The sequence below is a fragment of the Maniola hyperantus genome, chromosome 14, assembly GCF_902806685.2.
Source record: "Maniola hyperantus chromosome 14, iAphHyp1.2, whole genome shotgun sequence".
Taxonomy (NCBI): Eukaryota; Metazoa; Arthropoda; class Insecta; order Lepidoptera; family Nymphalidae; genus Maniola; species Maniola hyperantus.
Window position 1 is genome coordinate 12,607,890 of NC_048549.1, and position 22,808 is coordinate 12,630,697.

At 38.8% G+C, this 22,808-nt stretch overlaps 1 protein-coding gene across 2 annotated transcripts in view; it reads right to left on the reverse strand.

The window, feature by feature from the left end:
• The window catches only part of LOC117988434 (mitochondrial cardiolipin hydrolase-like), a 182,911-nt gene that overhangs the window by 87,499 nt on the left and 72,604 nt on the right, over nucleotides 1-22,808 (reverse strand). For both annotated transcript variants that reach the window (XM_034975581.2, XM_069503126.1), the window contains exon 5: nucleotides 17,047-17,084. The gene's annotated coding sequence lies outside the window, so the exon portion shown is untranslated. The remainder of the gene's footprint in view (nucleotides 1-17,046; nucleotides 17,085-22,808) is intronic.

Genomic DNA, 22,808 nt, shown 5'->3' on the forward strand with positions numbered 1-22,808 from the left:
TCCTGAAAAGTTAGGGTACTGAGGATACGACTCTATGGCTTGAATACACGATATGAAATGGTAGATGGTCGACTAAATCTCACTACACAGACCATAATTATTAAAATACTTGAAAATATTATCCTCCTTTATTAATCCGCATAGGTATATGAGTAACTCCACATACATAGTTGATAGAAGTAGGTAAACTCAAACAGACGCGAACGCGCTAAATACATTAATACACACAGTTCTAACTAATTCACCAATTTCACGCGCAGATGCCGATATAGGCTATAAATCAGTTCAAATGATGTATATATTAATGATGTACTATATCTTGAAGAAATAACGAATATATCATCGCAAAAACGAACATGACAACCTCATTATTGTTAGAACGCGTTTTTGCTGATTGATATATTATATGCGTCGTATTAGAGTTATAAATGTGTGTGAGCTATTTCTATTGGCGATCTTTTTAAAGTACAAAGATTGAATCGCATAATGTTCACAATATTTTTTTTAATTAATATAAAACGCACAGCTCAAACTACTGCACGGATCGGGCTGAAATTTGGCATGCAGATATCTATTATGACGTAGGCATCCGCTAAGAAAGGATTTTTGAAAATTCAACCCCTAAGCGGGCGAAATAGGGGCTTGAAATTTATGTAGTCCACGCGGACGAAGTCGCCAGCATAGTCAAAAATCAAGTTTTATTCTAAACAAAGATAATATATTGAAGACCTTTTCGAAAAGAACTGTCATTTTTCCAAGAACCTTTTCCAGTTTTCCTTACTAACTTAAATTACGGGATATTGCAAAGGTATATTGTATGTACAGTACAGGAGGCGGCCAAAAGCCTAATGTTCATCGACTTTTACAAGGAGATAGCAGATTTGTAGGGCACTGTCTTGGTCGTTGAGACCGACCAAACGTCATATATGTATGAGTGACAGAGACAACGCTCTACAAAGCCGAAATGTCATTCCAAGGGCCGATACTTTTTGCCGCGTACTGTAAAAATTACCTGCGTTAGCAACCTCCTCACTCCCACGAATTTTATTTAGGCACCATCAGCCATGTTACATGTAGTAAATATGTGTACATTAGTTTTTGATTATTTATTTTCATTCGCTGCAAGACTCGTATCGAAAATCTAACCAGAAATTCTGTCGGCAAAGTATAAAAACAAAAGCATAAATAAATTTAAAAAGCCACAGACACTTCAATACGGTTCCTTGAACCGGCCGCGCAACTTTTATTCGCACTCCATAATTACCCCGTGACTACGAGTAGCACGCATACTCCCTAGGAGTAGACACACAGACTCTCTTGGCTAACACAAATAAAATCTTACATTTTATACGAATAAAGGAATAAAGTAATTGTTGGTTTGTTGGTTTGTCCTTCAATCATGTCGCAACGGTGCAACGGATTGACGTGATTTTTGTATGGGTGTAGATATATAGACAGGGAGAGTGACATAGGTTACTTTTTATCCCGGAAAATCAAAAAGTTCCCACGGGATTTTCACGCGAAGTCGCGGGCATCAGCTAGTCAGCTAGTCTGTAATAAATTAGTAGAGACGAGCGCCGTATTAGGTATCTTTAAAATAGTCCGACAATACATTAACAAATGTCTTACGCCTCTACACCTTCCTTTATTTTGACCCGATGCACGATGGTCCGATTCTTTGACAGAAGGGAACGTTACGTATAGTTTCTCCTTCTTAAGGGAAGGGTTGCTGATTGCCCTGTGGCGGTCACTTTCGGCCAGTTTCGGCAATTTCACAATTTCTCCCCGCATTCCGGCCCTTTGGCCGATGACGATGATTGACTTAAATAAATGGTGCGCGGGCCGAGGGCTGCACGGCGGCGTTAACACGTGACGCGCTTAATTAACCGATACCACTTATACAGCTATATCTCATGTCTCTTTATATTTTGTACCACGCATAAGGGCGTTTGTGCACTCACGCGTGAAATCACGGATTCCGTAAAAATATGAATCGAAATATCGTATTTGTATGGCGGCCACTTCGAAGAATCGCGTAGGTACGAGGCGCTTGCGACGCGCAATTTTCACAGAACAAAAGTTGGGCGTTTCGAACAAACGAACCTACAGACGAAGAATCAGCTTGTTATTAATCAGAAAAAAAATGGCTTGGCGGCTGCTGGACTATAAGGATAAATCGCACCAAAATCATTCTATTCCAGTTCCCATTAACCATTACTATACAAAACAGACAAGTCTACAACCCAATACGGTACGCGCCAAATTCCTCGAGCGTGAAACAAAAAAACCCAACCGAAAAAATAAAAACCAAAAAAATAAGGGATTTTGTAGGCGCCAAAAGGCCGCCGCCATTCTTAGAACGGGAATGAATGAAAAAAGCCATAAACCTCGAGTTGCCGAACGGTTCCACCGAAACTGTTGGGGATTTCAACAATTTACCGATAACAGATCGTTTTTTAGGGATCCTTGAACGAAGGAGGCTGGTTTTTTAAAAGGCGACAGAATTGCGCTTCATTAGCTGCGATTTCATGGTATCATCATTTCAAGGTATTAAATTATGTAGTTTGTATTTGCACTTATAAATATAGAAATCCCCATCTAAATGCGAAAGTGTCTGTCTGTCATATTTTCACGGCCCATCCTATTCTAAGGACCCATTCTTTTAACCGATTTTGACGAAATTTTTGCACCTACAGCTTGCAATCCAGGGACAAACAAAGGCTAGTTTTTATTTAAATTTATATATTAAGGTTGGTTGACGTTGGAGACCAATCCACCTTCGTATTTAATACTAGCTTATGCTCGCGACTTCGTCTGCGTGGACTACATAAATTTCAACCCCAAATTTTACTCCTTTAGGGGTGAATTTTCAAAAACCCCTTCTTAGCGGATGCCTACGTCATAATAGCTATCTGCATGCCAAATTTCAGCCCAATCCGTCCAGTAGTTTCAGCTGTGCGTTGATGGATTAGTCAGTCAGTCAGTCACCTTTTTGTTTTGATAGAAGATTTAACTGCACCGCTTATATAGTCACAATTAAATCGATACTTAGAGCTACAAGATTTAGTTACGTTAGGTATGAATGCATATTATATGTACTCGAATATTGTACCTCGTACAGAATTTCTGAGCCCACACAACTTGAAGTCACAACTACAAAGACGTTCTAAAGCTCACAACTCCAAAAAGCAACCACACTTGAGTTGCTGTTTTAGACAATGACTTATATGTATTGGTTTTAGACAATAATTCAACCTATTGCTAATTTCATGAATAACTTCATAGTAAAATCAAAATACGTATATTAGAACACTTCAAAGAACAATAATTAAGGAACAAAACCATTACCCCAGGCAGACATTTTTCCATTCCCTTTTTCCTTTGTCGGTAAAGAACAATGTTCTTTAGATAACAAAAATTTATTCATCAGCATACAAAAAGGAGATACCTACCCTTACCGAGAAACGTCTACTTCTAAAACTACCCCCCTAGCGTTTTCCAAACTTTTTTACGAGGTATATTTTTATGAACTTATTTTTCCAAAACACTTTCCGTTTTTTTTTTTTACTGTATAATTAAGTAAATTGAGTAATAAGTACTCGTAGCTATTACCTCGTAATGGCTTACTATACTTAATTGCCTATTAATAGCTAATAAGGGCGTTGGCGCACTTATCCGGATTCGGTTCGTATACGTGATTCTTTGAAGTGACCGTCATACAAATACGTAGACTCGATTCGTATTTTTTGACGGATCCGTCAAATCATGGATGAGTGCACAAACGCCCTAAGACAGTTTCTCCTAGCTACTTTACTTTTCTACTAGTTAGCTATTTTTCTTTTTATCTTTTCCTTCAAATAACCATAAAGAGTTTCGCTTGGGTTGGGCACGACAATAGTTTTATTATTTACAAAAAATTTGAAACAGTTTTCTTAGCTTCTCTTTATGGCGAAAGATTTTTCAATTACCTAGGTACTTTTAGTGAACTGATTTTCATAGAACACGATTTTCGTTCCCACAACAATACAATATCTACCATACGTTTTTATTGCACGTACATAAATAGACTTTAATTCTCAATTTGATTCCTAATTCAGAGTCTACAAAACTCGTGAGGACGGGGGATCTATCGATTATAGCTTGATATCCAACGTCCAATACTATGTATTAAGCTTTAGATATATCAAGCATCAAATACGTATGTGTAATAATATGTATTTAGCTTAGTATTTCTCAGTGATTATTAAATAGAGGGTCTTCCAAAATACGTAAAATCCAAGTCCTTTGTTGATTGTAAGTGTAATAACCATTTTAAATTATCGATTAAACCAAAAAAGCACGTCAAATGATTGTGACGTCACACACCGGTATTTCATAGAATCTCGCATACTAAGCGCGCGTTTTGACGTTTGATAAAAAGTTACTGATTTGACTAGTTGTCAAATACCGTATTAGTATAGTTTTTGGATTACTTGTTTACATATTTATACCAATATTTGAGAAACACTGTCCATTAGCATTGGGAGAACAATGCAGCTTTTGTGTCCTCCATCCTTTTTGCGTTGTTGAATTGAAATCTATGGGTGGTGGCTTTCTGTTTATCCGTACAGAGGTAGTCCGAGAGTTGGTGGTTGATAGATCAAAGCGATTCATACGGTTATTGAATGAATGAGTAAATGGCCATTAATTCAGATACTAAGATTAATTAACACATATAAAATTAAAATAAACAAGAAAAAATCAGATAACAAATGAATAAATTACGAAGAACAGACATATGAAACTTTTTATCCCGTCACAACAAAGATTTACAAAGGGATTTTCATACTATTTGGTATGATCAACGCAGACAAATTGCTTAGTTAGCCGCTAAAACACGACGACTGGCATAAAAATACACTCAATCTATGCTTTACCCGGCAGGGAATATTTAAAGCTTTGGAAAGAGACAATCGGTAGCTTCGGCATTGTCGAGCGTCATCTCTGTCGTTGAGACTGAGAAGTCAGCGACAAAACGCCATAAATAAAATAAATAAATAAAATAATAATTTATTAGTGAGAATGCAGGTGACATAAATTTAGAATATCACATGTATAGAGAGCCTTATACATTCTACCAATAACTTAATGGTGTATGAATATTTGATATTTCGCCTAAGTAGCGTTAAATTTATCACATACATACATAGAATCAAAAATCCTGAAAATTATATAACAATCAAAAATAAATTAAATAAAAGTCAAATTTGCTATCAAAAACAACAAATAAATAAAAATAAAAAATTACAATTTCACGTGTAATTTCATAAATACAGAGGGGATATCATCTATATAAATGACAAGATATGCCCAAGCGAACAAAAATTTTCACGGTTTTGGAACCAAATAAATCAGCGCCACCTCTTAGATACTAATGAACGATCCGTTTGAAATCCAGACGTCATGAGGTTGCATTGGTGCTAAATAAACATTTCAGGACCTTGCCATTTTGCCCTGTCCTTACGAAGTAATATATATGTCAATGAGGGATACCTAACTATTGCATATAGGTATGAGTAACAGACACAACGCTCTAGGAAGACGAACCTGTCGATCATTACTGTGAATGTATTAGATGTACACATACAAATCGTTCACTGGCTCCTAGACAAGATATTTAAGAACTCATTGTCATTAAAACAAACATCTGAAGGCGTCATTTGTGACGCGTCCCCATAATAAGGCGAAGGCAGCTGCTTAACAAAAGGTGGTCCTACGTAAGCTGAGTCCAAGCTTCCTATGTTGTTTCATATCGTAATTGCCATCACCTGCCCCAACGTTTCCTTGTCACAAATCATGCTTTGTAAAACAACAGACTAAAAGAAAAGGATAGACAGGAACGGGTCGCCAGAAAGTCCAATTCTCAGCTTGATGATAGAGCTGGCGCGCACCACGGTAAATTTCCGTACGTTTTCCCCCTGCAAAATCTGTGAATTATAGATCCACATAGAGCGCGCACTGCGGAATTAATTCCACACCAGATTTCCGCACTTTATTACATAGCATTTTAGAATAAAATAAAATATGTATAATCCAGTACAGCACCTAGCCGGCAAGAAATATAGTACATCAACCTTTAGAACGAGATTTCGGCTTCGTAGAGCGTTGTTTATGTCACTCATACCTATGTGACGTTTTGTCGGTCTCAACGACAGAGACAACGCTCTACGTAACCGCTATCTCTTTTTAAAGCCCGATGTACAAATATTTCCCGCCGGCTACAGTACATCGCTATGCACGTGAAACAAACTCAATGGCTTCAAACTCAATGGATCTACGTTGGTTTGTAACTTTGTAACAACTCTGTCTATCCTTAGCTTGTGTCTAGGACTGTAAAAACGCCATTTCAATGTCCTTGTGACATTTAGACAAGGATCAGCAGCAAAAAAATAGTGTATTGTTTTTTTTATTTTTTGACAGGTTTTTGCGTAGTCAAGCGTAAAGTCGTCATAGATCGTAGTCTACTTTGCTGATAGCCATCTGGTGGCAGAATAAATACAACAGTTAAAAAGACCCGAAAATTCGATATTCGAACTTCGATTGGGTTGTATTCGACCGTCCGTCCGTCGTAACCAGATGCCAGAACGGACGGAATGGACGATATCATCAACAGCTCTCCAATCACCGATTAAGAAAAATCACAATTGATCACGACACTCATGGCGCAGGGTGGGCACCAAGCCATTAGCGTTCCGGTACGATGCCCTGTAAAACCATTGGAGTATACGTATGATTCATCATCATCATCAACCGATAGACGTCCACTGCTGGACATAGGTCTCTTGTAGGGACTTCCACAGTCCACACGCCACATTGCGCAGCCTGAATCCAGCGGCTTCCTGCGATTCGTCTGATGTCGTCCGTCCACCTAGTGGGAGTCTTCCAACGCTGCGTATTCCGGTGCGAGATCGCCATTCCAACACCTTGAGACCCAAACGTCAATCAGTTATACGAATTATGTGCTCTGGCCCCTGCCCAGTGCCACATGCTTCGCATCCCGTTGAGCTATGTCGCTTACTATAGTTCTCCTACGGATCTTCTCATTTCTGATTTGATCACGTAGAGATACTCCAATTTTCTAGGTATTGTTTTTTAGGGTTCCGTAACTCAACAGGAAAAACGGAACCCTTATAGGATCACTTTGTTGTCTGTCTGTCTGTCGGTCTGTCAAGAAACGTACAGGGTACTTCCCGTTGACCTAGAATCGTGAAATTTGGCAGGTAGGTAGGTATTATAGCAGACATTCGGGGGAAAATCTGAAAACCGTGAATTTGTGATGACTAAAAATACTAATTATTAGTTCATGATCACAATATTTTTTTTGTGTAATACAAAAAAAAATTGTGATCATGAACTAATAATTAGTATTTTCAATTTTCGAAGTAAGATAACTATATCAAGTGGGCTATCATATGAAAGGTCTTCACCTATGCATTCTAAAACAGATTTTTATTAATTTTTATGCATCATAGTTTTTGAATTATCGAACAAAATGTCGAAAAAATACGACTGTAGCACGGAATCCTCGTTGCGCGAGCCTGACTCGCCGGTTTTTTTATAATACCCTGACCTGCCTGTCATTCGAGATTTATTGGAGGTATCAAAGTACCGTATTAAGACGGTAGCATTAAGTTTCAATTTGATCTAAATGAATCCATAATTGTGAAAGTCGACTTTATTGCCGTTTAAAATTAATGATTCTTAGTGAGTTTTTATACAATCTCTCCAAGATAATAAAGACTGACGCTAATTGATATTAAATTAAAGCAAAATTGTTTGATAATAACTTCTTATAATGCAGTAAAGTAACTATAGTATGCGACAGGTCGAGTTGGAAATCAGGGTACCTCCGATAGGAGACGGCACTTCAAGAAGAAGAAGTTTTTTCAAACCAGCAATGTGTAGCGTGCATAACTCGGGGCCAATGCCCCGCCTACGACGCAGTGTTGACCTCGCGGCACCTGACTACGCAAAGTTCGTTGACGACCTTTTGCTTCCACGACGTAAAAGTCCACTTTAATTTGTTTCGAAAAGCCTAATTAGTTTAATGTAACATGCTTATTAAAATATGATCACAGATTCATAAATTATTAATATTATACCTTTGTAGAGCCGATATATAAAATATCCTTTTAATTTTGTCCAGAACCAAATAAAAAACTATCTATTGTTTGTTACTAACAGAAAGGGGAAACAGGTGCTCAGCACATCCATTCGGTTTATCTTCAAAGCGCCCGAATTGAAAAAGAAAACCATTGTCTTGGCGACAATTTTTTTTATTTCTATGCAAGTTAATTCGATACTTAGGCGAGGTGATAAAAAACCTTTCCTGTATCGAATAACCCCATATCTACTTTCCATCAGTTTGGTGGATTTTTTGTTGAAACTTTTTTATGAAAACTTTTTTGTTACTAGACAGGTGACAGTTGATTTGACCTCCTTTTGCGATACCCGCCCTCTACGATGAGCTCCTAAGCATTTGTTAATACACCTTCCGATGTCTTTTTAATGCCTGTGCCTTTTTTTCATGAACTTTTTGTGCTGGATTTCGAATGCTTTATTTAATCGGTCTGTTGTATGTAATGATCTCTTAATGAAAGTTGTGTCTTTTAATGAAAGTCGTAAATTACCTTAGTAGAACTCCAGGTGCAAGGAAATTGGTTAAAACCAACGATCTCTGCGGGCTACGCACTTAGATTGGCATAATATTATACAAGAATTTTTCGATGCGAGTTCATTGAATTATTATGTACTAAGAGTTTGAGCTTTTCGTCATAATTTGATAGCCAATTTGCTTATTCTGATGCACACAATCTCTAAATTGAACTAAAGTGACAGGTCTAAATGGATTGCTATCCCTTTCATATTGCTCCCTGCAAAAAATCATAGCACTAAATTAAGAACTGTCGATTTAATTTGGTTCAAACATTGTGTAATAGAGAATTACCCACAGTGTCATGTTTGGTATGATACTAGCTTACGTAGCCACGATAGGTACCATTTTCAATGGTTATCTTAATAATTTTTATATTATATTTAAACGATAGTCAAACAATCGGTCAAGTGCGAGTCGGACTTGCACATGAAGGTTCTGTACCATCGTGCAAGAAATAACACTTTTTAATTATTTTTTAAATTTTCATGGCGGCCATATTGAAATTCTTTTTAATTGTTCTTATAGCGGCATTAGAAATACTTACACTTTCTGTGAAAATTTCAACTCTCTACCTATCATGGTTCACGAGATTCACCCCACGGATGGACGGACGGACAGCGGAGTCTTAGTAATAGGGTCCCTTTGGCACCCTTCGGGTACGGAACCCAAATAAGGACCGCTACGTGCACTACGTTTAATTAAATGTGCCTACTAAATATATATAATTATAGTTATTTTTTTCTATAACACCAATTTGTTTAATCCGCAGTAACAGACAGACAAACTCACTTTTGAATTTTGTAAATCAATTTGTCCGTCCCTTAACATTTTTAAGCCTATATTTAGTGTCCGGTAATCTTAATAACTAGCTACAACACTTGTTGTACACGCGCCCTTATAATCAAATCGGTATCGAATGTCAATCTAAAATGAGTTGAATGTCTAAAAAAATAGAATTGAAAATCAAGTAAAGGGGGAACATGTCAGACAGTTATCATAAAAACGATTCTTATAACAGTATGACAACGTTCAAATTTGCATATTTTTTCTTGTTACTATTAAATATCAATCTAAAATTAGTTGAATTACCAAAAAGGACAATTTGGTTATCAAATAAATAAAACCACGTCAAACTTCGGTTAGAGAGACAGGCTTCAAACTACGGTTATTTTTTTCAAAATTAGGGAGCAGTTGTACAATTTATATTATATATTTAATTATAGAGCCTCAATAGCTCAACCGGTAAAGGAGTGGACTGAAAACCGAAAGGTCGACGGTTCAAACCCCGCCCGTTGCACTATTGTCGTACCTATTCCTAGCACAAGCCTGACGCTTAGTTGGAGAGGAAAGGGGAATATTAGTCATTTAACATGGCTAATATTCTTATTAAAAAAAAAAAAAAAATTGCATATACCTCGTAATTTCATACAATTCCGTGTTTGTTACAAAACACACTTTGAAGTGAATGACGCCTGTTAATCTTCTTCGTCCGCGTGGATTTGGGTTTTTAGAATCCCGTGGGAACTCTTTGATTCTACGGGATAAAAAGTAGCCTATGTTCTTTCCCCGGATGTAAGCTAATTCTAAGTCTAATTTCATCAAAATTGGTTAAACTGTTGGGCCGTGAAAAGCTAACAGACAGACACACTTTCGCATTATTATTTTTCGCAAAATTTAACAGGTAGGTATAATAAGCAGAAGTCGTTGCTATTTAATTTCAATTAGGATTCATTCTCTTCTTTGTAAGTAGAGTCCTTAGAAATTTAATAAGCCTGTTAGAATTGGGCCTATTAAAGATGAAAGCAAGATTGAATAAATTAATATTGCTACAGAGCATAGACTTATACATACTACCTATATATAGAGCAGTTACAAGTAGATAACAGTAAGCTTCGACTACTGTTGAACAGCTTCGAAACAAACTGTGGCTTCTCAAAATTTTATCCGTACTAATATTATAAATGTGAAAGTTTGTCTGGCTGATAGTCAAAATCAAATCATTTATCCAAATTTGGAAACATTGTACACTTTTTGATTGTCGATTCTTGAATTTATATGATAATGATGTAACGGTGATTTATTCTTATGATTAACCCATCGCCATTAAATTCCCCTGCTTTAACGGTGAAGTAAAACATCGTGAGGAAACCTGTATGCCTGAGAGTTCTCCATAATGTTCTCAAAGGTGTGTGAAGTCCGCCAATCCACACTTGGCCAGCGTGGTAGACTATGGCCTTAACCCTTCTCATTCTGAGAGGAGACCCGTGATCTGAAGTGAGTCGGTCATGGATTGATCATGATGATGATGATGATGATGACACACAACCCAAACCGCTGGCCCTAGAAACTTGAGTAAACAACATGGCTCAACGAGTCGTGAAGCCAAGTGGCAACAAAGACTTTGTCCGGGGTCCCAAGATGATTGAATGGCGACCACGCAACATGCCCACCTTCGGCAGACAAAGCACGGCCTTTCTTGGTCGGGTGGAAAAGATCATCTAAATTAAACCAGTCTCCTAATATTAGTCGGGCATCAACCCCAGGACCTCTTAAATTGTACGAGGCGACAATAATATGCACTGCTATGCATTCAAATCTGCTCACAGATCTGTTTTATATGACTAGGTAGTAGGTACTTTAGGACTGCACACCTTTAGTACGAGTTTTCACATCTCGACTCATTAATATATATATTTAACTAGCTGCCCCGGCGACCATCGTACCGCCTAGCAGTCGATTAAATTTTTTATAATTTTTCTCTCCGTAAGAACCATCCTCGTACTTCCAGGAATATTATAAAAAAAAGAATTAGCGAAATCGGTTCAGCTGTTCTCGAGATTTGCGATCAGCAACACATTTAGCGATTCATTTTTATATATAGAGATGGACTAGCTGGTGGCGCGCTTTGTCCGCGTGGATTTAGGTTTTTAAAAGTCCCGTGGGAACTCTACAACTTTCCGGGATAAAAAGTAATCTATGTCGCTCTCCAGGTCTTCAACTTTATCCATACAAAACACAACGTCGATCCCTTGCTCCTTTGCGACGTGACTGAAGGACAAACCATTAAACTAACACACTTTCGCATTTATATTCAAGGGCCGGACCAACAACTTCTTGAAAGGCCGGCAACGCATCGGCAGTTCCTCTGGTGCTGCAAATATTCATGGGCGGCGATAATCACTTTACATCAGGTGACTTGAATAACCCCATGTCGTAACTTCAGCATGAAGCAAAGCAATCGAACTACAGTTTAATTTGACGATGTAGTGTTTCGATATTCGAAATCTACAAACGTTATCGAGATATAGGCAAACTCGTACCAAGCATAATTTGTCAACTTTATAAAAAAACCAAGATAAGAAATCAAGAAACAACTAATTGGCGAAGCTTGTTAGCGAATGCCAAAACGTCAAGTCCAAAAATTTATAACAAGAGAAAAATTGTCGTCTTTTAGAAACTTAATTAAGCATACTAGATAATTAAGAGAATATAACATTCAGACTTTCGATCGATCTAGATTCTAGATTGCTTTTTTTAAACATGTCTTGCAAAGTTTTTTCGTCTGTGTAATTTCAAAATTATTTTCTTATGCTAGTTTTAGTGTACAGAAGCAGGCGTTATTTTGCGAAAATCCATGACATACAATGAACCAAAAGCTTAGTTTGCTATAATCCGCTGAAACAGATCAAATCTGTGTGTTTTGCAAGTGTGAATTGTAAGGTCTGCAATCTCCAGAGGATGCTACGGTGTCGGAGCGAAACGTGCGTCGAGTGTGCTTTGAGATTTGTGTGGTGCTGCGTGGTAGTAGGCGCATTGCTTGGTAGTTGGGTTGTCCTGCATGTATAACAGTGGGAGGGCGGACGGTGCATATCGCATGCTGCATATTGCACCATACAGATTTGATCTGTTTCAGTGGATTACAGCATACTAGCTTATGTTCGCGACTTCATCCGCGTGGACTACACAAATTTCAAACCCTTATTTTACCCCTTTGGGCATTATGACGTAGGCATCCGCTAATAAAGGATTTTTGAATATTCAACTCCTAGGGGGTGAGAAATAGGGGTTTGAAATTTGTGTAGTCCACGCGGACGAGGTCGCGAGCATAAGCTAGTTCTCAATAAAAGTTTTATCGATTCGTACTAAACCTACCCCTTAACACTTTGAGCTTTCAGACAAGTTACACCAGACCAGCAATATTTTCATATAAATATTCAATGTGATACTAGAGACATAAATTTTAATTATCTTTATGAGCGTAGCTGCAAGTTATGGGGGTTCGGTGCAATGGTAGAACTCCCTGTTTATTAATAATGCAAACTGTGATGTAAACTTGTTATTACATATTTAAACTGTTTGATTCTTGAGGGGAACTTCTAAATCTAATAGACTGTTTTTATAGACCGGGTCACTTTACGTACACCTTTTATTAATAAAACTAGCTTATGCCCGCGACTTCGTCCGCGTGGACTATACAAATTTCGAACCCCTATTTTACCCTCTTAGGGGTTCAAAAATCTTTTCTTAGCGGATGTCTACGTCATAATAGCTATTTGCATGCCACAGCCCGATCCGTCCAGTAATTTGAGCTGTGCGTTGATAGATCAGTCAGTCAGTCAGTCTCCTTTTCGTTTTATATATTTAGATATTACAGTTAAATATTGCAGTTTGTACTTTATACTCGTAGATTACGAGTAATAGGGTGCCTGTCTACTGAATCAGAGCGGAAATATGTGTTCGCAGACCAATGAGATTATTAATAGATGACGTGATCATTATTTTTATCACGACATCCTTTCTCAAAAATGTGATTGGTTGATCGAAATCGGTGCATTTACATTGAAGAGTAGCGGAACGGAGACGTATTCGATAGACCAATCACATTCAAAGTCAAAGTCAAAGTCAAATGATTCAAAGTCAAAGTCAAATGATTTATTCAAAATAGGTAATAAATTACTCTTATTGATTGTCTGGTATAGTGTTAGATTTGTAAGATAATATAGTGGTGATAATTATAACGCAAACTTAAAACTAAAGCTACGAGGGTTGAGAAAGGTTTTTGAGAAAGGATGTCGTGTGATTTGACGACCTCCCTGGCGCAGTGGTGAGCGCTGTGGTCTTAATAGTGGGAGGTCCCGGGTTCGATTCCTGGCAGGGGTTTGGAATTTTATAATTTCTAAATTTCTGGTCTGGTCTGGTGGGAGGCTTCGGCCGTGGCTGGTTACCACCCTACCGGCAAAGCCGTGCCGCAAAGCGATTTAGCGTTCCGGTACGATGCCGTGTAGAAACCAAAGGGGCATGGGTTTATTAAAAACTGCCATACCCCTTCCAGGTTAGCCCGCTATCATCTTAGACTGCATCATCACTTACCACCAGGTGAGATTGCAGTCAAGGGCTAAACTTGTATCTGAATAAAAAAAAAAAAAAAACCAATCAAGTTATTAAGTGACGTGATAATTTCATCAAGTTATCTCTCAATAATCTGATTAGTTTATTTTATTTTATTTATTTTGCTGGTGCTAGGTTTTAAGATAGATACCTTAATGATCTCCGCTCTAGAGGAAGCGAAAAGCTTAGGCCGCAAACCCAATAGAGTCGGACATGACCAAAAACCGAGGTAAAAGGACCTCCTCCCCGAAGGAAAAAAAGGCTTTAGATGTATTTTAAAAGCGAACACTAACAAAACGTCGAGCGGTCCTTAAATCCCCAGTGTAACACCCTACCCCAGATTTTAGCCAAAATAAAGGTTTAGCAACCCCCAGTCACGCGATAACCGTGGAAACAGTATCTAATCGCAATCGATCATGGCAGACAATAGGCCACATTATTTTACACCCGCTTTGATTAGGCTAAATGCATACTGGCGACAACACCTATACCCGTTGCGACAGTCGCGGGAATTACTCAATAATCCTTTCAAATAAAAGCGGGAAGTGGGTGGGTGAGGAAAGCGGAGGACCGTATATGGTGGCGCGCTCTCGGGAAGGCTTATGTTAAGCAGTGGAAGCAAATAGTCTAATTCATAGATGGGTTAATTGTAAAATTGTAATCCTAGTTATATCCATACTATTACATAACTTTTTAACCGACTTCAAAAAAGGAGGAGGTATTCAATTCGTCGGAATCTTAGTTATTAACAGATTTAATCGATCAGCAAGGCATCTTAGCTCGCGCTAAGGCTTGTGCTAAGTGCAAAATTTTCCCACTCTCAACATGTACGCACATTTCAAATTTGCCAGTGTACACAGAGCCTAAAAATGATCTTATCTCTATGCATTATTGCAACGGATAACAGCCCCTACGCGAAAACAAAACATGCATGCCGATATTTCACGTTCATTTTGCAACACCATGACCCAACTTATTAAAGTACTCACGCACCTTCATAGTATCAGTTTGGTAAACCATGGGTAAACAAACCTACCTATAGGTATCTATAAAGTTCTCAGTGAAACTTTGAAACTGAATATTTTAACGGAAATCTGAAAAACACAGACATACACCTCCTAGAACGTATCAACAAAATTTAATTGAGTTTGATTGGTTAGTTTTCAAATTAGAGCCAAACTAGGTTTGTTTACACCCCTGTTACGGGCTTCTTCATGAGCAATCCATCGCCGGTTCACTACAGAGCACGGATCTCCTCTCAGACTGAGGAGGGGTTTGACCATAGTTTACCACGCGGGCCAAGTTCGGTTTGTCAGACTTCATACCACCTTTGAGAACATTATGGAGAACTCTCAGGCATACAGGTTTCCTCAAGATGTTTTCGTTCAAAATGATATTTAACTACTTAAAACGCACATAGCTCCGAAATGACGACGACCTCCCTGGCGCAGTGGTGAGCGCTGTGGTCTTAATAGTGGGAGGTCCCGGGTTCGATTCCTGGTAGGGGTTTGGAATTTTATAATTTCTAAATTTCTGGCTTCGGCCGTGGCTAGTTACCACCCTACCGGCAAAGCCGTGCCGCCAAGCGATTTAGCGTTCCGGTACGATGCCGTGTAGAAACCAAAGGGGTATGGGTTTAATAAAAACTGCCATACCCCTTCCAGGTTAGCCCGCTATCATCTTAGACTGCATCATCACTTACCACCAGGTGAGATTGCAGTCAAGGGCTAACTTGTATCTAAATAAAAAATAAAAAAAAAGTTACAGGTCGAACCCCCGACCCCAATTAGGAGGCGAACTTCCCAATCACTAGGCTATCACAGCTTGGGGATACAGGCAGTTACGGGCTTAGGAGGTATTTATTCGTACTTCAGTATTTCACTGTCAGCCAATAGTGTGGTTAAAGTACAGCTCCACCCACCCTCACCACCTGGGTGTCTGGTGCACTTCGACCGTCCGCTGCGCCAGATCCTTCTTTCCACGCACATGCAACCTGTGGAACCAACTCCCATCGGCGGTGTTCCCACTAGATAACAACATGGGGTTATTCAAGGGGCGGACCTACAAATTCCTGAAAGGCCGGCAACGCATCGGCGGTTCCTCTGGTGCTGCAAATGTTCATGGGCGGCGGTAATCACTTAACATCAGGTGACCCGCCTGCTCGTTTGCTCGCTATCTCTATTAAAAAATAAAGCTATAATAGTATCACAATTGCATCAGTGTACTAGTAACAACTCATTACTGGATTACCGCTCGTAATGCAATGAAAGCACTTGCGGGGTTTGCTGTAAAGTGAACAAGCCAGGAATTACAGTATTAAATTGCCTGTGGGTGGCTTGTTGGTAACTCGTTTAAGCTAGTTGTAAAAATACTTGCTTTATTCAATAGGTTTTATTGTTTACTAGTCAAATCAGCGACTTTTTATCAAACCGCGCCGCGCCGTCTGCCGCCAAGCAATTTAGCGTTCTAGTATGATGTCGTATAGAAACCAAAGGGGTATGGGCTTAATAAAAAAAACTCCCATACCCCTTCCAGGTTAGCCCGCATCCATCTTAGATTGCATCATCACTTACCACCAGGTGAAATTGCAGACAAAGGCTGACTTATATCTGAATAAAAAAAGAAATAAAAGGCGTCGGACTACTGTCTCCATGTCTCTACATGTCTCCTTATATTATAAATACTATCTGTCCCGGCTTTACTCCCTTGAAAAAGGACCCCGTATGGGTTCGAAACTAGTCGGGCTAGCGTCTACTACACACGTGAGTAAAGCCGGGACAGATAGTATTTATAATGGAAATCACTCACGGTAGTTTAAACGCTAAAATCTCCTTATATTGTCCAGTAGTGTAGTTGACAAGACATGAGGGTTATTGTATCCATGAAACCGATTCTGGCCGCCTAAAACCAGTTGTATCCAGTTAGCAACATTGGCGTAAAATCAAAATAAATTCGGTACTCACGTTATCAGTTTCACTATCGGCTGCTGAACTCGGCGGCCCTGTAACAACCAGATGGAATATTACCAATACGTCACGCGGAAATGTATTATCGCATTGCAAATTTTTATATTTTTGATAATAGTTTATTTCGACTAGCAAAAAACTAGTTAATAGATTTGACATTTAGTAAATAAATAATAAGAAAATTCTTTATTGTTTAAAATACATAGGTAAGTAGTTACAAGTATTTTCTAGATATTACATTCTTTTATCATAATAGCTTATGCTCGCGAATTCGTCCGCGTGGAATACACAAGTTTCAAACCCCTATTTCACCCCCTTAGGGGTTGAATTTTCAAAAAACCTTTCGTAGCGGATGCCTACGTCATAATAGCTATCTGCATGCCAAATTTCAGTCCAGTAGTTGCAGCTGTGCGTTGATAGATCAATCAGTTACTCAGTCAGTCAGTCACTTCCGTGCCAGCCAGTCATTTATTTCAATGGTACCTACATAACTTTTCAAATATAGTAAGTAACAACATTTCGAACAAAAAACACAAACTTTCATATTTTTAATTTCGTAACTATTGAGATCGATGTGTCCCACACGCCATCGCCATGGCAATCCATTAATCTTAGATTTCGACTGTATCACAGTTTATGTCACACTGAAGCAAAAAGTAAATGCATTAAGTATTAATTTTCCGCTCAATTTGCATTTGGTATTTAAATAATAAGCTGCACCACTTAGAGAAATATTAGATGATGCCCACGACTTCGTCCGCGTGGATTTAGGTTTCAAAAACCCGTGGGAACTGGAAACACCCTCCACCTCCCATGGCCCCACCAACCTCTCGGTTATATGGGCCGAATCACGGAAGGGCGGCCGTTCGGTACTTGCTCTTGGCGTTTTCCCGGGGCGCCTTCTTGACTCCCTAAAAGTTATATTATCTCTTCCTTGTCCCCTATGCTCACTCTCCCCCCTTGGGGGCTAGTCCGTAGACGACGGATAATGCGTCGTCTCCAGGATGCGAGCTATCTCTGTACCAAACGTCAAGTAGGCTGACTAATCTTTTCAGCACAATGGCTACCTTTAAGACCGAGCTATCGCAGTTGCGGCTTTTTGGGCCCGTGTTTGAGGTGACCGTCGACTCGAGAAGAAGAAGGAGAAGAAGACCAAACGTCAAAATCGGTTGAGCGGACGGTCCGTAAAAAGGTAACAAACAGACACACTTCGCATTTATAATATTAGTATGGATAACGTGGAGCCATTAGCCAAACAAAAAAGTTTATCTTTTATCAAAGCAGAGTGCATCGACCCGGCGGTCGCAGACTCGATGTTGCGTGTCCGTAATTAGATTCAAAATATTCTGTACCTTTTACCTATACCTATGTACCTGTAGTGTTTTAGGGGACACGCCAATCTGATTTAGCGAGCGTAAGTACTTGAAAGAAAATGCCGCTTGTGGGAAAAAATACAATCTACTCACGGTCAAAATATAATCAGAAATGAGGAGATCCGTAGGAGAACTAGAGTAACCGACATACATAACATTACACATAGATCGCTCAATTCATAACCTTCAAGTAGTTCCAGTAAAGACAAGAAGATTGTAATAAAATCATTTGACCTGGAGTGCATAAAATGCAAGTGGATGCAACAATTTTCAGTAGGTAGTTCTAGTTAGGTACCCTCTGCAATGCGGACTGCGGGCTGGCAGGAATCCGATGCGGCACCGGCGGCGCTCCTATTAGGGACTTTTCGTGATACCAACCGTTCAACTCGCTCTTTCCCATTCCTTTTGCACGGCAACATCGGTGAATATGCAATCATAAGGCATCGATAATGTAACTTCAATTCCGAATATTGCTAACTATGCATTGCTAACATTTTCTATTTTCAATTTAAAACATGTTTCAGAACTAGCTGGTTTGAAACCAGAACTGATCTAAATTTTTGATGTGGGAAAAAACGATTATGATTTTTTTTAAGAAGCCATGTACAAAAACTTGACTAATATTCGTCTTACTTTTCCAACTAACCACCTAACTTGTGCTATAACCACTTACCACCGCGTTTCAAAAATTCAAATTATCCTGTGAAATTATCCAATACACAAAACATAATTATCCAAATCTAAATTGTTGCCAAAGTGGTCCTCAAACAGTTTTTGTCACGAAAGTCCTTAGCCGACCGATGCAGCACGAATTTCCTGCAAGGCTGAATACTGCATTGCAGTCGCGGATTTTCGAAATATGTAATTTCTATCCCGAAAATTTATAGAAATCTATCTTTAAGGTGATGGGTACTGCTAATTTTTTTATTCGGATACTAGTTAGAACTTGACTGTCTTCTCACTTGGTGGTAAATGATGATGCAGTCTAAGATGTAAGTGAGCTATCCTGGAAGGGGTATGGCAGTTTTTATTAAACCCATGACCCTTTGGTTTCTATACGGCATTGTACCGGAACGCTAAATCGCTTGGCGGCACGGCTTTGCCAGTAGGGTGGTAACTAGCCACGGCCGAAGCCTCCCACCAGACCAGACTAGAAATTTAGAAATTATGAAAATTCCAAAACCCTGCCAGGAATCGAACCCGGGGCCTCACACTAATAAGACCACAGTGCTTACCACAGCGTCAGGGAGGTCGTCGTCGGTTGAGATGATGACAATGATGATGAATCAATTTCGAGTATGTTTCATACCACGATTTGAACGAAACATGAACTTAACCATGACATGTGTAAATGACAGCGAAAAGGTAGATAGGACTAGGTGCTCATAGGTATACGCAGGTATTAAAAAGACTTTCCAATCTTGGTTTCGAAACTAGAGCTCAAACGAAAGGCAAACAAGTGGTATTTAATATTAAACACCCAACCATGAATTAAGGTCGTAATCAAAATAATATTGATACCGACTTAACATGCTGTAAGAGCAAGCGGATAATAGATCTAAAGCATTTTCTTCTCTCGATGAATTCCTTTACTGCTGAAAATCGTGGTGTTTTAGTGTAATTTTAACCTTTTTTATGAATTAAGGTCGTAATCAAAATAATATTGATACCGACTTAACATGCTGTAAGAGCAAGCGGATAATAGATCTAAAGCATTTTCTTCTCTCGATGAATTCCTTTACTGCTGAAAATCGTGGTGTTTTAGCGTAATTTTAACCTTTTTTCAAATTAACTCTAAGCCCTTTCGTTCATCTTTGCAATACATCATGGACATTATGCAACAATATTATCATGACTCCTCCAATTTTTTTTAGTGAAATCGCTAAATTGCAAAACGTTTCTGAGCCAAAATCCTACCATTTTAATTTTAACTAAAAAGCATTTTATTATTTTATCTATTTACTTCTGCAATTTTAAAATAAAATAGATAGAATCTAATAATATTCTGATTTCGTCCAGATTGTCGCTTATTTAACTTCATCAATCTACTATATTTTTATACATTAATTACTACTAGTTAGGCAAGAATGAATAGGCAACTTTTAGGCAAGCGTGGTCAAACCTACACATTATCAATGCAGGTTTATAAATACATTTGACGCAGCTAGTCTTATGTTAGCCCTATTTTTCTATGATTTCACGTCACTGTAGCCAAATATTTGACATATCGTTGATTGAGGATCAAACCAAGAGTTTCCTCACTCTAATTCACTCTGCTACTGATACCACATACGCTCGACTCGAAAGTCCACTACTATCGCATGATTGTCATAAAGCGCAAGCTTATCGTGTAATAGTAAAACGCCATCATCTTTTAGCCTAGTAGTGTACCTCTAGGTGCCTCTAGCTATTTCGGCGAACACAAAAGGCGTGTTCTATTTCTAGGCATTGAATTGAAGTCTATATTGTAGAGGGCGCGCACAAGGTGAGTGCGCCGAACCCGCGCGCCGAGTTTCGGAGAAAAACTAGACAAAAAAACGAATTGGCAAGCCCTCGCGTCTGGAATTGGCATGAAAAAAAACGGCGAACTGGATTAGAAAATGGGGAGTCTAACTTCAGTCTGGCGAACTTTTGGTACACAATCAGTGATTTTGATTAGAGAATTCTCAAGAAATACCTACCGCTTAGGCCCTGTGTTTTTGTTTGTTTGATACTGAAAATCAGTTAGGTATCAGAATTACTTCGATTAATTTATACAATAAAGTTTAATACTAATTACTTACTGCTTTCGATACAAAATTACGTCTTTTGAGCTAGAAAATCATCACTGGCTTCCTCGTCGGCGGGTGGGACAAGTGCTTAAGGGTGCGTTTCCATTAAAGCATAGCACAAGAGAAACGTGTTCAGCAGTCCAATCAGTTTATTGATAGATGACGTGATTATTTATTACGTTTACGTTTACGTTTATAAAGCGCAGGCCACATTGGGAGCGAAGCGAAACGAAACTAAGTTCGTTTCGCTCGCTTACTAAGGAAAAATCGCTGGCTTAGTTCAGCTCTATGGTTCGCGGTTAGTTTCGTTTCGCTTCGCTCCCGTTGTGGCCTGCGCAAAAGACGCGTAGCCGTAGCAACATGAGCGAAGCGAAACGAGCTCAGTTTCGTTTTGCTTCGCTACTAATGTGGTCTGCGCTTAAGGTACTTACTTCAAGTTCGTAAGTAGTACGTACTACGAATACTCCTCATCAATCTATGTATGTAATAGATACTAGCCAGCCCGCTAAAACTGTGGCGCAACTTCGTCCTCGTTCTTATAGGTATTTAAATATCGCGTGAGAACTCTTTGATTTTCTGGGAAAAAAGTAGCCTAAGTTCCTCTCCATGTCTTTAAATTATAACCACGCAAAAATTCACGTCAATCCATTGCCTATCAGTGATTGAAGGATTAACTTACAAACAAACACACTTTCGTCTTAATAATATATGGGTACTTATTATTGATTGGGTGATAATATTACTTGTAATTCATGTACATAGTTAGAAGTTAATTTACACATGTCATCGTGGAATGATGCTAAGAATGTCAGTCGCTACTCGCTGGTTGCATCCCGCACAAAAAACAAACCCGTCCACTTTCCACCTGATGAGATGATTAGTTGAATAGCCGAGGTGCCATGTGTCATATCAAAATGTATCTGCTTAAAGAATCTACATTCTTAGGTCTTAGGCGCAACGCACACTGGCAGAATGGAGTAGAGCAAAGGCACGACGTCTCTCATTTTATTTTAACTTATAAGAGTACGAGTACTTGACTCGGTAGACTAAAGTCAAAATTCAAAAAACACGAAATATTAATCTAAAACCAGCGCTGAATAATAAATAGTAATGAATGAATCAAATGAATAATTTTTCGCGAAAACTAAACAAAAAAATTCGAAAACAAACATGAGTGTAGTACCTTTGAGATATTTTTCTCATGAATTTATGAACTGTCTTCATACATACCATTCGTATGCAAAACTGAGTCAGTCACGGCCAAGATATTCATCCGATGACGCACTGAATAAAGCGCGAAACAAACGTAGGCAGTGAATTACTTCTAATCTAAAATTCCTCCGTTTTGCGTACACGTACTTTTATAAATCGCACCGGAAAATTCGTTTGCGCAGAAAAGCACAACCCAACGCTGACTGAAACCGAATTTACACCGATGAAATACAGTTCTTATTGCTTGACGTTAAGATTCTAAACACAAGAACAACGGAGACTCGTGCTATCGCAAAATATGAGTTTAGTAGCCGACGGACGCGCGCTATGATTGGCTGAGATATTTTCACGCCGTAACTTATAAAAGTGGTAGTGCTGTAACCAAATATTTGATATGACTTTT